Source organism: Cherax quadricarinatus, chromosome 65 (genome assembly GCF_038502225.1).
Source record: "Cherax quadricarinatus isolate ZL_2023a chromosome 65, ASM3850222v1, whole genome shotgun sequence".
Lineage (NCBI taxonomy): Eukaryota > Metazoa > Arthropoda > Malacostraca > Decapoda > Parastacidae > Cherax > Cherax quadricarinatus.
The window spans coordinates 23556721-23574221 of NC_091356.1; positions in this window are offsets into that span (position 1 = coordinate 23556721).

Genomic DNA, 17501 nt, shown 5'->3' on the forward strand with positions numbered 1-17501 from the left:
CCACAATGACTAGGTTTTGGTTCTCGACCTTTACTGCTAAAACTTCCACTACATCATTTGAGGCATTAAGCAGTTCTGTGCAAACAAGTGACTCTACAATGTACAGGCCAACCCCCCCCCGCCCTATTGCCTGTTCACTCTGTCACATCTGTATAGGTTGTAACCTGGGATCCATATTTCGTTGTCCAAGTGATCCTTTATGTGGGTCTCAGTGAAAGCTGCGAACATTGCCTTTGCCTCTGCACGCAGTCCACAGATGAAAGGTATTTTGTTGTTTGTTGCTGGCTTTAGACCCTGTATATTTGCGAAGAAGAATGTTATCGGACTTGTGGTATTGTTGGTACTGGGGGGGCATTTTTTTTCCGGCATTAGTATCTGTATCTGTTGGAGGTGGAGGTGCTGTTCTGGGAGACAGTAATGGTGAAGCTGGAGGTGCTGTACTGGGAGACAGTAATGGTGAAGCTGGAGATTTTGTCCAGGTAGTCGGGAATTATATGCAGGAAGGAATACATATAAATGACCTCATAGGGGACAGGAGCCGTAGTGGGGAAACAAGTGTAGTCAAAGATAAGATAAACCCAATATTACAAACTAGAAATACCACAGGAAATAGCAAACAATAGGACTCCAATAGCAATAGTGAGGATATATTACCAAAAACAACTGGTGGGAGCTCCATTGTTGGTGCTAGGTAGGATAGGAATAAGACAGGTAAACATGCACCAACAGGGAATACAGTCACAGAAACCTAAGGCAAACGGAAACCAAGCCTGTGCACATACTATGCACTTGGTATCTTCAGACATGGGAAATCTCGAAAAACAGATGGGACGTGCAACTATGACCACCCTAGAAAATGCTGTGCCCATATAGCAGCAGGAAAATGCAAACTCCCTTCCTGTAAGCTCTTTCACCCTGAAATGAGTACCTCTTCAGTACAGGAAAGACTGTGATATAACTTAAATTGCCAGGCACACCATCTAAAGGGGACAAAAAGATACAAAACATCCAGACCATGGAAAAACCTGGGTAGCCACAGCCACTCAAGAAGGAGAGGTATTTTAGTGCCAGGAAGGAAAAAAACTGGCACGAAATGGCAGAAATCGTACACCAAATCCCGTCCTTCCTGGAGTGGAACCACAGTCGATGGCCTCCACTCCAAACCAACAGATACAGATACTAATGCCGGAAAAAAAAAATCCCCTCCCCCCAGTACCAACAATACCACCAGTCCGATGACATTCTTCTTTGCAAATATACAGGGTCTAAAGCCAGCAACAAACAACAAAATACCTTTCATCCGTGGACTGCTTGCAGAGGCAAAAGCAATGTTTGCGGCTTTCACTGAGACCCACATAAAGGATCACTTGGACAACGAAATATGGATCCCAGGTTACAACCTATACAGATGTGACAGAGTGAACAGGCAAAAGGGGGGGGGGTTGGCCTGTACATTGCAGAGTCACTTGTTTGCACAGAACTGCTTAATCCCTCAAATGATGTAGTGGAAGTTTTAGCAGTAAAGGTCGAGAACCAAAACCTAGTCATTGTGGTAGTCTACAAGCCTCCGGATGCAACATCCCAGCAATTCCAGGAACAGCTGTTAAAAATTGACCACTGTCTGGAAAATCTTCCAGCTCCTGCACCCAACATCTTGCTCCTGGGGGATTTCAACTTAAGGCACCTAAAATGGAGGAATATAGCAAATAATATTGTTGCAGTAATAACACCAGGAGGCAGCTCTGATGAAAACTCACACTCACACGAGCTTTTAAATCTCTGCACAAAATTCAATTTAAACCAGCAAATAATAGAACCTACTAGACTGGAGAATACAATAGACCTCATCTTCACAAACAATGATGATCTGATAAGAAATGTCACAATATCAAAAACAATATACTCAGATCACAACATAATTGAGGTTCAAACATGTATGCGCCTAGCCCCAGACCGACATAATGAGTTTAGTCACGAGGGAGTATTCACCAAATTCAAATTCAATAACAAAAACATAAAGTGGGACCAAGTAAATCAAGTCCAAACCGATATAAGCTGGGAAGATATACTAAGCAACACAGACCCCAACTTAAGCCTAGAACAGATTAACTTGGAGGCACTCGACGTATGCACAAGGCTTATTCCTCTAAGAAAAAGGAAGAGTAGATGTAAAATAGAAAGAGACAGGCGCTCTCTTTACAGGGGACGGAAAAGAATAACAGAGCGGCTAAAAGAGGTCAATATATCTGAAATGCGTAGGGAGACACTGGTCAGAGAAATAGCAAACATCTAACTTAAGCTAAAGGAATCTTATAGGAGTCAGGAATCGCGGGAAGAACTAAAAGCCATAAATGAAATCGAAAGAAACCCAAAGTATTTCTTCTCCTATGCCAAATCAAAGTCGAGAACAACGTCCAGTATTGGGCCCTTACTTAAACAAGATGGGTCCTACACAGATGACAGCAAGGAAATGAGTGAGCTACTCAAGTCCCAATATGACTCAATTTTAAGCAAGCCGCTAACCAGACTGAGAGTCGAAGATCAAAATGAATTTTTTATGAGAGAGCCACAGAATTTGGTTAACACAAGCCTATCTGATGTTATCCTGACGCCAAATGACTTCGAACAGGCGATAAATGACATGCCCATGCACTCTGCCCCAGGGCCAGACTCATGGAACTCCGTGTTCATCAAGAACTGCAAGAAGCCCCTATCACTAGCCTTTACCATCCTATGGAGAGGGAGCATGGACACGGGGGTCGTCCCACAGTTACTAAAAACAACAGACATAGCCCCACTCCACAAAGGGGGCAGTAAAGCAACAGCAAAGAACTACAGACCGATAGCACTAACATCCCATATCATAAAAAGCTTTGAAAGGGTCCAGAGAAGCAAGATTACCACCCATCTGGAAACCCATCAGTTACACAACCCAGGGCAACATGGGTTTAGAACAGGTCGCTCCTGTCTGTCTCAACTATTGGATCACTACGACAAGGTCCTAGATGCACTAGAAGACAAAAATAATGCAGATGTAATATATACAGACTTTGCAAAAGCCTTCGACAAGCGTGACCATGGCGTAATAGCGCACAAAATGCGTGCTAAAGGAATAACAGGAAAAGTCGGTCGATGGATCTATAATTTCCTCACTAACAGAACACAGAGAGTAGTAGTCAACAGAGTAAAGTCCGAGGCAGCTACGGTGAAAAGCTCTGTTCCACAAGGCACAGTACTCGCTCCCATCTTGTTCCTCATCCTCATATCTGACATAGACAAGGATGTCAGCCACAGCACCGTGTCTTCCTTTGCAGATGACACCCGAATCTGCATGACAGTGTCTTCCATTGCAGACACTGCAAGGCTCCAGGCGGACATCAACCAAATCTTTCAGTGGGCTGCAGAAAACAATATGAAGTTCAACGATGAGAAATTTCTATTACTCAGATATGGTAAACACGAGGAAATTAAATCTTCATCAGAGTACAAAACAAATTCTGGCCACAAAATAGAGCGAAACACCAACGTCAAAGACCTAGGAGTGATCATGTCGAATGATTTCACTTTCAAGGACCATAACATTGTATCAATCGCATCTGCTAGAAAAACGACAGGATAGATAATGAGAACCTTCAAAACTAGGGATGCCAAGCCCATGATGACACTCTTCAGGTCACTTGTTCTATCTAGGCTAACAGCAGCTTTCAAGGCAGGTGAAATTGCTGACCTAAAAAATGTACAGAGAACCTTCACGGCGCGCATAACGGAGATAAAACACCTCAATTACTGGGAGCGCTTAAGGTTCCTGAACCTGTATTCCCTGGAACGCAGGCGGGAGAGATACATGATTATATACACCTGGAAAATCCTAGAGGGACTAGTACCGAACTTGCACACGAAAATCACTCACTACGAAAGCAAAAGACTTGGCAGACGATGCAACATCCCCCCAATGAAAAGCAGGGGTGTCACTAGCACGTTAAGAGACCATACAATTAGTGTCAGGGGCCCGAGACTGTTCAATTGCCTCCCAGCATACATAAGGGGGATTACCAACAGACCCCTGGCAGTCTTCAAGCTGGCTCTGGACAAGCACCTAAAGTCGGTTCCTGATCAGCCGGGCTGTGGCTCGTACGTTGGTTTGCGTGCAGCCAGCAGTAACAGCCTGGTTGATCATTCTCTGATCCACCAGGAGGCCTGGTCACAGACCGGCCCGCGGGGGCGTTGAACCCCGGAACTCTCTCCAGGTAAACTCCAGGTAAACAACGAAAGCAAAAGACTTGGCAGACGATGTAACATCCCCCCAATGAAAGGCAGGGGTGTCACTAGCACGGTAAGAGACAATACAATAAGTGTCAGGGGCCTGAGACTGTTCAACTGCCTCCCAGCATACATAAAGGGGTTTACCAATAGACCCCTGGCTGTCTTCAAGCAGGCATTGGACAAGCACCTAAAGTCGGTACCTGACCAGCCGGGCTGTGGCTCGTACATTGGATTGCGTGCAGCCAGCAGTAACAGCCTGGTTGATCAGGCTCTGATCCACCAGGAGGCCTGGTCACAGACCTGGCCGCGGGGGCGTTGACCCCCGGAACTCTCTCCAGGTAAACTCCAGGTAAACACCTTTGTCAATATGCATTAAAGTGGTTGGGATACTTACCTTCATCACCATCTGCTCCTCAACAACCCACCCAAGCTTTAACACATTCCATCTTTACATATTCTTCTTCCTCCCCCAGCTTAGTAAAACTCTAGTTAGAACCTCAAACCTCTCTTTGCAGGGAATGTGTCTTAGCTCTGCGACTTAGTCTTGCTACAAACCTTTCTCTAATTTCTTGACATGCTTGACCAGGTGTGGATTCCATACTCCAATATGAGCCTGTCATACACCATATTTAGAAGCCGAAACGCTATTGTTAGGTTTGCCAGGCGCCAATATGCTGCAACAGTTATTTGGTTGATGAGCACCTCAGGAGATGTGCTCAGCATGATGCTCACCCCAAATCCTTTACCTTGAGCGAGTTTTGCAGCCTTTAACTTGCTGGGCTGTACTCCATCAACGGTCTTCTTTGTCCTTCCAAAACTTTATGACTTTGCACTTGCTGGGGTTAAACTCCAGGAGCCATTTTTCAGACATGGCTTGCAGCCTGTCCAGATCTCCTTGCAGGGTTATCTGATTCTCGTCCACTTGTATTCTCATAAGCTTCACATTGTCTGCAAACAGGGACACCTCTGAATCTATCCCTTTGTCATATCACACACATATACTAGAAACAGCCCTAAACGCAGGATTGCCCCTTGTGGAAATCCCCTTCCCCCTCCACTCGACACAGGCGTCCACTATGACACCTCGTCACAAAATAGCACACGTTGTTTCCTTCCTGTGAGGAATTCCCTGATCCACTGCAGTAATTTTCCTGCTATTCCTGTGTGTATGTGTGTACTCCCCTATTTGTACTCACCTATTTGTGATTGCAGAAGTCGTGTCATAGCTCTTGACCCTGCCGCTTCACTGATAGCTACTAGGTCACTCTTTCCTTGCTCCATGAGCTTTATCAAACCTCTTCTTAAAACTGTGTATGGTTCCTGACTCCACTACATTACTTTCCAGACTGTTCCACTTCCTGACAACTCTATGACTGAAGAAATACTTTCTAACATCCCTTTCACTCACCTGAGTCTTCAACTTTCAACTGTGACCCCTTGTTTCTGTGTCCCATCTCTGGAACATCTTGTCTTTGTCCACCTTATCTATTCCACGCAGTATTTTGTATGTCGTTATCATATCTCCCTTGACCCTCCTGTCCTCCAGCGTCGTCAGACCGATTTCCCTCAACCTTTCTTCTTAGGATATTTCCCTGAGCTCCTGAATTAACGTTGTTGCAAACTTTTGCACTTTCTATAGTTTCTTGACGTGTTTCTTGATGTGTTTCTTGACGTCATGATGTGTGTGTGTGTGTGTGTGTACTCTCACCTACTCACCTAGTTGAGGTTGCAGGGGTCGAGTCCAAGCTCCTGGCCCCGCCTCATCACTGGTCGCTACTAGGTCACTCTCCCTGAACCGTGAGCTTTATCATACCTCTGATTAAAGCTATGTATGGATCCTGCTTCCACTACATCGCTTCCCAAACTATTCCACTTCCTGACTACTCTGTGACTGAAGAAATACTTCCTAACATCCCTGTGATTCATCTGTGTCTTCAACTTCCAACTGTGTCCCCTTGTTGCTGTGTCCCATCTCTGGAACATCCTGTCTTTGTCCACCTTGTCAATTCCTCTCAGTATTTTGTATGTCGTTATCATGTCCCCCCTATCACTCCTGTCCTCCAGTGTCGTCAGGTCGATTTCCCTTAACCTCTCCTCGCATTAGCTGCCTGACTGCGGTGGAGTGCGGTTGTGCACAGCACCCCTCTGCTGTTTGTCAGGAGAGCTCTCATAGCAACAATATGGCGCTGAGTATCCGACGTAGGGTGAACACTGTCGGCGTTGAGCTGCTTCGTGGGGCGATTTCCCCCTCTACGGCGCAGGTGTTACTTCCGGCAATCATCAGGGAAACGTACGGAGTGCAGGATGATGAGGTTTATGGTGTGGCCCTGAATGGGGCCTATCGTCTATTCGTCAAGTTAAATTCGACGGCTGTGTACGAGTCGTTAGTGACGAAATTTGAGCATGTGAGTATTGATGTAACTCCAGCTGTCAAAGTGCGACTCATAGACGTCTCTCGCCACTATACGTGGGTGAAGTTGCGAAATGTCCCCTTTGAGGCTGACGAGGAGGACTTATGGAAGGTGTTTGCAGCTTATGGTACCGTGCATCTGGCAACCCAAGGCAAGTGGGCGGCAGGTGCGTACATGGGACGTCCGGAGGGTACATTCTCCCTCAAAATGACACTGAGGCACCTGATCCCGTCATACGTCATGATGCCGGAGTTTAGGACCCAAATTCTAGTGGCGTATGCTGGGCAGTGACGGACATGCAGGTTGTGTGGGGAGTATGATCATATGGCGGCGACGTGTGGGAGGCAGTGGAGGGCGCCGGCGCAAACAGGTGGAGCACCAGTTACAGGTGTGGATGTCGTTGAGGAGAATTCCAAAGGAAACCGAGGAGATGGCTAAGGGAAATCAACCTGACGACACTGGAGGACAGGAGAGATAGGGGGGACATGATAACGACATACGAAATACTGAGAGGAATTGACAAGGTGGACAAAGACAGGATGTTCCAGAGATTGGACACAGTAACAAGGGGACACAGTTGGAAGCTGAAGACACAGATGAATCACAGGGATGTTAGGAAGTATTTCTTCAGCCACAGAGTAGTCAGTAAGTGGAATAGTTTGGGAAGCGATGTAGTGGAGGCAGGATCCATACATAGCTTTAAGCAGAGGTATGATAAAGCTCACGGCTCAGGGAGAGTGACCTAGTAGCGATCAGTGAAGAGGCGGGGGCCAGGAGCTCGGACTCGACCCCCGCAACCTCAACTAGGTGAGTACACACACAAGCACTGGACAAGCACCTAAAGTCAGTTCCTGATCAGCCGGGCTGTGGCTCGTACGTTGGTTTGCGTGCAGCCAGCAGCAACAGCCTGGTTTATCAGGCTCTGATCCACCAGGAGGCCTGGTCACAGACCGGGCCGCGGGGGCGTTGACCCCCGGAACTCTCTCCAGGTAAACACACAGGAGCTTGGACTCGACCCTTGCAATCTCAACTAGGTGAATGCATACACACACACACACACACACACACACACACACACACAAACACAAACACACACAAACACACACACAGATGGAAATTCGAGAAAATGGAAGGAATAGATGAGACGGGAGAAAGAGACTACATAGCAGGTACACTTCAGTCTGGGGAACACAAAGTGGTCATTGCAGTGATGTATAATCCACCACAGAATTGCAGGAGGCCAAGAGAGGAATATGAAGAGAGCAACAGAGCAATGGTGGACACACTTGCTGAGGTGGCAAGAAGAGCTCACTCCAGCAGAGCAAAGTTGCTGGTTATGGGGGATTTCAACCACAGGGAGATTGACTGGGAAAACCTGGAGCCACATGGGGGTCCCGAAACATGGAGAGCCAGGATGTTGGACGTGGTGCTGGAAAACCTCATGCACCAACATGTTAAGGACACTACCAGAGTGAGAGGGGAGGATGAACCAGCAAGATTGGACCTTGTGTTCACCCTGGGCAGCTCAGACATTGAGGACATCAAGTATGAGAGTCCCCTAGGAGCTAGCGACCACGTGGTTCTGTGCTTTGAATACATAGTAGAGCTGCAAGTGGAGAGAATAACAGGAGTAGAATGGGAAAAGCCTGACTATAAAAGAGGGGACTACATAGGGTTGAAGAACTTCCTGCGGGAGGTCCAGTGGGACAGAGAACTGGCAGGAAAGCCAGTAAATGAAATGATGGAATATGTAGCAACAAAATGCAAGGAGGCAGTGGAAAGGTTCATTCCCAAGGGCAACAGTAACAACGGGAAGACCAGAACAAGCCCCTGGTTCACCCGACGGTGTAAGGAGGCAAAAACAAAGTGCAATAGAGAATGGAAAAAGTACAGAAGGCAGAGAACACACAAAAATAGGGAGATCAGTCGCAGAGCCAGGAATGAGTACGCACAGGTAAGGAGGGAGGCCCAGCGACAGTATGAAAATGACTTAGCATCGAGAATCAAGACAGACCCGAAACTGTTGTATAGCCACATCAGGAGGAAGACAACAGTCAAAGACCAGGTGATCAGATTAAGGACAGAAGGTGGAGAACTCACAAGAAATGATCAGGAGGTATGTGAGGAGCTGAACAGGAGATTTAAGGAAGTTTTTACAGTAGAGACAGGAAGGGCTGTGGGAAGACAGAACAGAAGGGAACATCAAGAGGGAATATACCAACAAGTGTTGGATGACATACGAACAACTGAGGAGGAGGTGAAGAAGCTCTTAAGTGACCTTGACACCTCAAAGGCGATGGGACCGGACAACATCTCCCCATGGGTCCTGAGAGAAGGAGCAGAGATGCTGTGTGTGCCTCTAACCACAATCTTCAACACATCCCTTGAAACTGGGCAACTACCTGAGAAATGGAAGACAGCTAATGTAGTCCCCATATTTAAGAAAGGAAACAGAAACGAGGCACTAAACTACAGACCTGTGTCTCTGACATGTATTGTGTGCAAAGTCATGGAGAAGATTATCAGGAGGAGAGTGGTCGAACACCTGGAAAGGAACAAGATTATAAATGAAAACCAGCATGGGTTCATGGAAGGCAAATCTTGTATCACAAACCTCCTGGAGTTTTATGACAAGGTAACAGAAGTAAGACATGAGAGAGAGGGTTGGGTAGATTGCGTTTTCCTAGACTGCAGGAAGGCCTTTGACACAGTTCCCCACAAGAGATTAGTGCAGAAGCTGGAGGATCAGGCACACGTAAAAGGAAGGGCACTGCAATGGATAAGGGAATACCTGACAGGGAGGCAGCAACGAGTCATGGTACGTGAAGAGGTATCACAGTGGGCGCCTGTTACGAGCGGGGTCCCACAGGGGTCAGTTCTAGGACCAGTGCTATTTTTGATATATGTGAACGAATCGGACTGACGACACTGGAGGACAGAAGGGTCAGGGGAGACATGATAACGACATACAAGATACTGCGGGGAATAGACAAGGTGGACAGAGATAGGATGTTCCAGAGAGGGGACACAGGGACAAGGGGTCACAACTGGAAGCTGAAGACTCAGACGAGTCACAGGGACGTTAGGAAGTATTTCTTCAGTCATAGAGTTGTCAGCAAGTGGAATAGCCTAGCAAGTGAAGTAGTGGAGGCAGGAACCATACATAGTTTTAAGAAGAGGTATGACAAAGCTCAGGAAGCAGAGAGAGAGAGGATCCAGTAGCGATCAGTGAAGAGGCGGGGCCAGGAGCTGAGTCTCGACCCCTGCAACCACAATTAGGTGAGTACAATTAGGTGAGTACACACACATGCACATATGTGGTAATGCTTTATTTACAGCTAGCAAAGTCAGGGTATTTCTCCAGAATGGTCTGTAATATACCACTGTGGATAAAATACTTTGCCATTTCTTGAACATTTCTGAGTGAGTTGTTTCTAAATTCATTAATTTTATCACACTCCAGTACATAATGACGCAGGGTGTGACAATAGTCCATCTGGCAAAGTTTACATTTCGTTTGGTCTACATCTGGTGGTGGTGATTTAACCTGCCAAAGATACTTGTAACCCAGCCGGAGCCGAGCAGTAGTGACATCCAAGAGTCTGCTTATTTTGTTGGATGCACCATAGACATGTGGCTCCTCCTGCATGATAGAGTGATGATAGATGGACTCACTGGTGTCAATCTCCCTGAGCCTTAAGTCCATAAAATTCAGTTGAAGTTCTTTTCGTATTATTGTTCTCAAACTACTACCTGACAAGCCAAGATTGTAATCTACTCCCTCTTTGAAAGCATACAGCTTAGCCAATTTATCAGTTCTATCATGCATCTGAAGACCAATGTGAGATGGAATCCACAGCATGTGCACTCTGACTCCACTGTCCACAATCCTACCATACCTGTGTCTGGCTTCTGACAAAAGCATGCCACAATTTATGCTTAATGAGTTGAGAGCATTTATGGATGACAGAGAATCAGTTACAATTAAACTGTCAATCTTTGATACATAGATGCATTTCAGTGCAAGGAGTATGGCAAACAGTTCTGTCTGAAGGGTAGAGGCCCAATTATTGATGCGTGCTCCAATTTCTTTAAGAGAGCCATCACTCTGTACGACAACAGCAGCACTACCAGCTGCACCAGTGGATTGGTGAACAGAACCATCAGCGTAAATAATTTGCGAGAGTGTGTGCTGTGTGACTAAGTTATCAATACAGCTTAAGGCCTCATGTTTGGCTTCAAGGCGAAGTTTTGGTTGTGATTTAAGTAGTAGTTTGGGGGGAAGTGGAGGAATGGTAGTTTGGAATGGGGTAATATTCCATGGAGCGGAGAAGTGCCGCTGTTGCCTTACTTGACATAGATCATGTATCTGATTCATGCGGAGGTCGGTTCCAGTTTTTTCGATCCATCTGGAGGAGTGTTCACCAGTGCTGAGGAAAGTTTGGAGGGCTTCTGTGCAGGGGTTTGAATGAGCTTTCCTGAGCATATTAACCCCAATTAGGATATTTCTTTCAGTAACACGATCTCTGATGCTTGGAATATCAAGTTCTTTTTGCATATTTAAAATTTTGGCAGTACGAGGGCATCCTAAAATGATCCTCATTGCTTCGTTCTGCAGTTTTTTCCAGCCCTCCAAGCTTCCAGTCAGACACAAGAGCAAGTAGTGGCGCAGCATAATCAACCAATGATCTAATATAAGCAAGATACATCATTTTCACAATTTTAACATTAGCACCATACCTGGGGTGAAGCCCTGCCACAACTCTAAGTGCTCTTAGTCTTTCTTTGTATTGGCGACAAAGTCTTGTTACAACAGGTCCAGTAGTGGAACCTCAAAGCCTAGATACCTGTATCTGCTTACATATTCTAGAAGAGACCCATCATGCAACTGGATCTGACGAACTGTGCCTCTCTGTCGAGGAGGACGCCTATTGAGTATCTTTGTTTTATCAGTAGAGATTATCAACCCCAGGTCCTGACACGACCACCGGATTCTCCAATACCCAAAACATTCTTAATCATGTACTAGCCTAGTGTGTGTGCATATGTTTATGTAAACAATTCTTATTTCCCACGTATGTACTACATATGTATTGTATATGTACCCGATCTCTTGGTTCCCACTGTACTGTCTTATGCGTTTAAAATTACGTTCAAAAATAAATACACTAGGCTTCGCCTATATACCGCTACCTCTAAATTCTATTAAATGCCAGTAAATGCTGCTTATTCTAATTCTGATAGCTCGAGGAGAGTGACCCCCAATTCCAGCTAGAGACAGGTACTATTGACCCCATGCAACTCAAACTAGGTGAATATTACTTGCGGCTGGCAGAGGAGTAACGTTGTGGGTCTGTCCTGTCCCAGAAGTTGAAGAAGTTTGATGCTTCTCGGTAATTTTTCCACTAACTTCCTGTATGCACTATAGTCTCTAGCTCTTCTAATTTTTTCACTCACTCGCTGTATTTACTGACACATCTATACATATCTCTTATCTCTCTGGTCTTGAGTCGCACTTATTCTTCAAAATACCCCACTGCATTATTATGGCAACACTATTTAGGCCTGACACAACCGTTCACCCTTCCAACGGCCCTCACTAAACACTCAGCCAATATTTCCTTTGTTTTCTTTTCTGTGATCACTTATATTTCCTTTTTTCGGGGCTTAAGTGATTATATGCACTCTTATGCGTGCACACGCCTATATCCTATACTCTATTCCTTATGGCACAGTCAGAAATTACCACCAAAACACGAGCTCAAACTGCATGACTCCTCCACGAGTGTGAGTGTGTGTTAGTTAGTTACCATTTTGTCCTAGGCACATGTAGATTAGACACTAGGCCTGTTGTATATACGTACATGTGTGTGTGTGTGTGTGTGAGTGTGTGTGTGTGAGTGTCAATGTGATTGTGTGTACTCACCTAGTTGAGGTTGCGGGGGTCGAGTCCGATCTCCTGGCCCCGCCTCTTCACTGATCGCTACTAGGTCACTCTCCCTGAGCCGTGAGTTTTATCATACCTCTGCTTAAAGCTATGTATGGATCCTGCCTCCACTACATCGCTTCCCAAACTATTCCACTTACTGACTACTCTGTGGCTGAAGAAATACTTCCTAACATCCCTGTGATTCATCTGTGTCTTCAGCTTCCAACTGTGTCCCCTTGTTACTGTGTCCAATCTCTGGAACATCCTGTCTTTGTCCACCTTGTCAATTCCTCTCAGTATTTTGTATGTCGTTATCATGTCCCCCCTATCTCTCCTGTCCTCCAGTGTCGTCAGGTTGATTTCCCTTAACCTCTCCTCGTAGGACATACCTCTTAGCTCTGGGACTAGTCTTGTTGCAAACCTTTGCACTTTCTCTAGTTTCTTCACGTGCTTGGCTAGGTGTGGGTTCCAAACTGGTGCCGCATACTCCAATATGGGCCTAACATACACGGTGTACAGGGTCCTGAATGATTCCTTATTAAGATGTCGGAATGCTGTTCTGAGGTTTGCTAGGCGCCCATATGCTGCAGCAGTTATTTGGTTGATGTGCGCTTCAGGAGATGTGCCTGGTGTTATACTCACCCCAAGATCTTTTTCCTTGAGTGAGGTTTGTAGTCTCTGACCCCCTAGACTGTACTCCATCTGCGGCCTTCTTTGCCCTTCCCCAATCTTCATGACTTTGCACTTGGTGGGACTGAACTCCAGGAGCCAATTGCTGGACCAGGTCTGCAGCCTGTCCAGATCCCTTTGTAGTTCTGCCTGGTCTTCGATCGAGTGAATTCTTCTCATCAACTTCACGTCATCTGCAAACAGGGACACCTCAGAGTCTATTCCTTCCGTCATGTCGTTCACAAATACCAGAAACAGCACTGGTCCTAGGACTGACCCCTGCGGGACCCCGCTGGTCACAGGTGCCCACTCTGACACCTCGCCACGTACCATGACTCGCTGCTGTCTTCCTGACAAGTATTCCCTGATCCATTGTAGTGCCTTCCCTGTTATCCCTGCTTGGTCCTCCAGTTTTTGCACCAATCTCTTGTGTGGAACTGTGTCAAACGCCTTCTTGCAGTCCAAGAAAATGCAATCCACCCACCCCTGTACTCACCTATTTGTACTCACCTATTTGTGGTTGCAGGGGTCGAGTCCTAGCTCCTGGCCCCGCCTCTTCACCGGTTGCTACTAGGCCCTCTCTCTCCCTGCTCCATGAGCTTTATCAAACCTCGTCTTAAAACTGTGTATGGTTCCTGCCTCCACTACGTCATTTTCTAGGCTATTCCACTGCCTTACAACTCTATGACTGAAGAAATACTTCCTACTATCTCTCTGACTCATTTGTGTATTCAACTTCCAATTGTGGCCTCTTGTTTCTGTGTCCCCTCCCTGGAACATCCTGTCTTTGTCCACCTTGTCTATTCCACGCAGTATTTTATATGTCGTTATCATGTCTCCCTTGACCCTCCTGTCCTCCAGTGTCGTCAGGCCGATTTCCCTTAATCTTTCTTCATAGGACATTCCCCATAGCTCTGGAACTAACCTTGTCGCAAACCTTTGTACTTTCTCTAGTTTCTTGACGTGCTTTATCAAGTGCGGGTTCCTAACAGGTGCTGCATACTCCAGTATGGGCATGACATACACGGTGTACAGTGTCTTGAATGATCCCTTACTAAGGTATCGGAATGCTGTTCTCAGGTTTGCCAGGCGCCCATATGCTGCAGCAGTTATCTGATTGATGTGTGCTTCCGGAGACATGCTCGGTGTTATACTCACCCCAAGATCTTTCTCCTTGAGTGAGGTTTGCAGTCTTTGGCCACCTAGCCTATACTCTGTCTGTGGTCTTCTGTGCCCTTCCCCTATCTTCATGACTTTGCATTTGGCAGGATTAAATTCGAGAAGCCATTTGCTGGACCAGGTGTCCAGTCTGTCCAGGTCTCTTTGAAGTCCTGCCTGGTCCTCATCAGATTTAATTCTCCTCATTAACTTCACATCATCTGCAAACAGGGACACTTCTGAGTCTAACCCTTCCGTCATGTCGTTCACATATACCAAAAATAGCACTGGTCCTAGGACCGACCCCTGTGGAACCCCGCTCGTCACAGGTGCCCACTGTGATACATCATTACGTACCATGACTCGTTGTTGCCTCCCTGTCAGGTATTCTCTGATCCATTGCAGTGCCCTTCCTGTTATATGCACCTGATGCTCTAGCTTCTGCACTAATCTCTTGTGAGGAACTGTGTCAAAGGCCTTCTTGCAGTCCAAGAAGATGCAATCAACCCACCCCTCTCTCTCGTGTCTTACTTCTGTTATTTTATCATAAAACTCCAGAAGGTTTGTGACACAGGATTTGCCTTCCGTGAATCCGTGCTGGTTGGCATTTATACTCCTGTTCCGTTCCAGGTGCTCCACCACTCTCCTCCTGATAATCTTCTCCATAATTTTGCATACTATACACGTCAATGACACAGGTCTATAGTTTAGTGCCTCTTTTCTGTCTCCTTTTTTAAAAATGGGAACTACATTTGCTGTCTTCCATACCTCAGGTAGTTGCCCAGTTTCCAGGGATGTGTTGAAGATTGTGGTAAGTGGCATGCACAACATATCTGCTCCCTCTCTAAGGACCCACGGGGAGATGTTGTCCGGTCCCATTGCCTTTGAGGTATCGATGTCCCTTAGCAGTTTCTTCACCTCCTCCTCATCTGTATGTATGTCGTCCAACACTTGTTGGTGTATTCCTTGCTGGTGTCTCCATCTGGTCCCTCCCCCCAGAGTCCTTCCTGTCTCTACTGTAAATACTTCCTTAAATCTCGTGTTGAGCTCCTCACATACCTCTTGATCGTTTCTTGTGAGTTCTCCACCTTCTTTCCTCCTATGCCAAATCAAAATCGAGAACAACGTCCAGTATTGGGCCCCTACTTAAACAAGATGGGTCCTACACAGATGACAACAAGGAAATGAGTGAGCTACTCAAGTCCCAATATGACTCAGTTTTTAGCAAGCCGCTAACCAGACTGAGAGTCGAAGATCAAAATGAATTTTTTATGAGAGAGCCACAAAATTTGATTAACACAAGCCTATCCGATGTTATCCTGACGCCAAATGACTTCGAACAGGCGATAAATGACATGCCCATGCACTCTGCCCCAGGGCCAGACTCATGGAACTCTGTGTTCATCAAGAACTGCAAGAAGCCCCTGTCACGAGCCTTTTCCATCCTATGGAGAGGGAGCATGGACACGGGGGTCGTCCCTCAATTACTAAAAACAACAGACATAGCCCCACTCCACAAAGGGGGCAGTAAAGCAACAGCAAAGAACTACAGACCAATAGCACTAACATCCCATATCATAAAAATCTTTGAAAGGGTCCTAAGAAGCAAGATCACCACCCATCTAGAAACCCATCAGTTACACAACCCAGGGCAACATGGGTTTAGAACAGGTCGCTCCTGTCTGTCTCAACTACTGGATCACTACGACAAGGTCCTAAATGCACTAGAAGACAAAAAGAATGCAGATGTAATATATACAGACTTTGCAAAAGCCTTCGACAAGTGTGACCATGGCGTAATAGCGCACAAAATGCGCGCTAAAGGAATAACAGGAAAAGTCGGTCGATGGATCTATAATTTCCTCACTAACAGAACACAGAGAGTAGTCGTCAACAGAGTAAAGTCCGAGGCAGCTACGGTGAAAAGCTCTGTTCCACAAGGCACAGTACTAGCTCCCATCTTGTTCCTCATCCTCATATCCGACATAGACAAGGATGTCAGCCACAGCATCGTGTCTTCCTTTGCAGATGACACCCGAATCTGCATGACAGTGTCTTCCATTGCAGACACTGCAAGGCTCCAGGAGGACATCAACCAAATCTTTCAGTGGGCTGCAGAAAACAATATGAAGTTCAACGATGAGAAATTTCAATTACTCAGATATGGTAAACATGAGGAAATTAAATCTTCATCAGAGTACAAAACAAATTCTGGCCACAAAATAGAGCGAAACACCAACGTCAAAGACCTGGGAGTGATTATGTCTGAGGATCTCACCTTCAAGGACCATAACATTGTATCAATCGCATCTGCTAGAAAAATGACAGGATGGATAATGAGAACCTTCAAAACTAGGGAGGCCAAGCCCATGATGACACTCTTCAGGTCACTTGTTCTATCTAGGCTGGAATATTGCTGCACTCTAACAGCACCTTTCAAGGCAGGTGAAATTGCCGACCTAGAAAATGTACAGAGAACTTTCACGGCGCGCATAACGGAGATAAAACACCTCAATTACTGGGAGCGCTTGAGGTTTCTAAACCTGTATTCCCTGGAACGCAGGAGGGAGAGATACATGATTATATACACCTGGAAAATCCTAGAGGGACTAGTACCGAACTTGCACACGAAAATCACTCACTACGAAAGCAAAAGACTTGGCAGACGATGCACCATCCCCCCAATGAAAAGCAGGGGTGTCACTAGCACGTTAAGAGACCATACAATAAGTGTCAGGGGCCCGAGACTGTTCAACTGCCTCCCAGCACACATAAGGGGGATTACCAACAGACCCCTGGCAGTCTTCAAGCTGGCACTGGACAAGCACCTAAAGTCAGTTCCTGATCAGCCGGGCTGTGGCTCGTACGTTGGTTTGCGTGCAGCCAGCAGCAACAGCCTGGTTGATCAGGCGCTGATCCACCAGGAGGCCTGGTCACAGACCGGGCCGCGGGGGCGTTGACCCCCGAAACTCTCTCCAGGTAAACTCCAGCCTTATCACCTGGTCCTTGACTGTTGTCTTCCTCCTAATGTGGCTATACAGCAGTTTCGGGTCAGATTTGACTTTCGATGC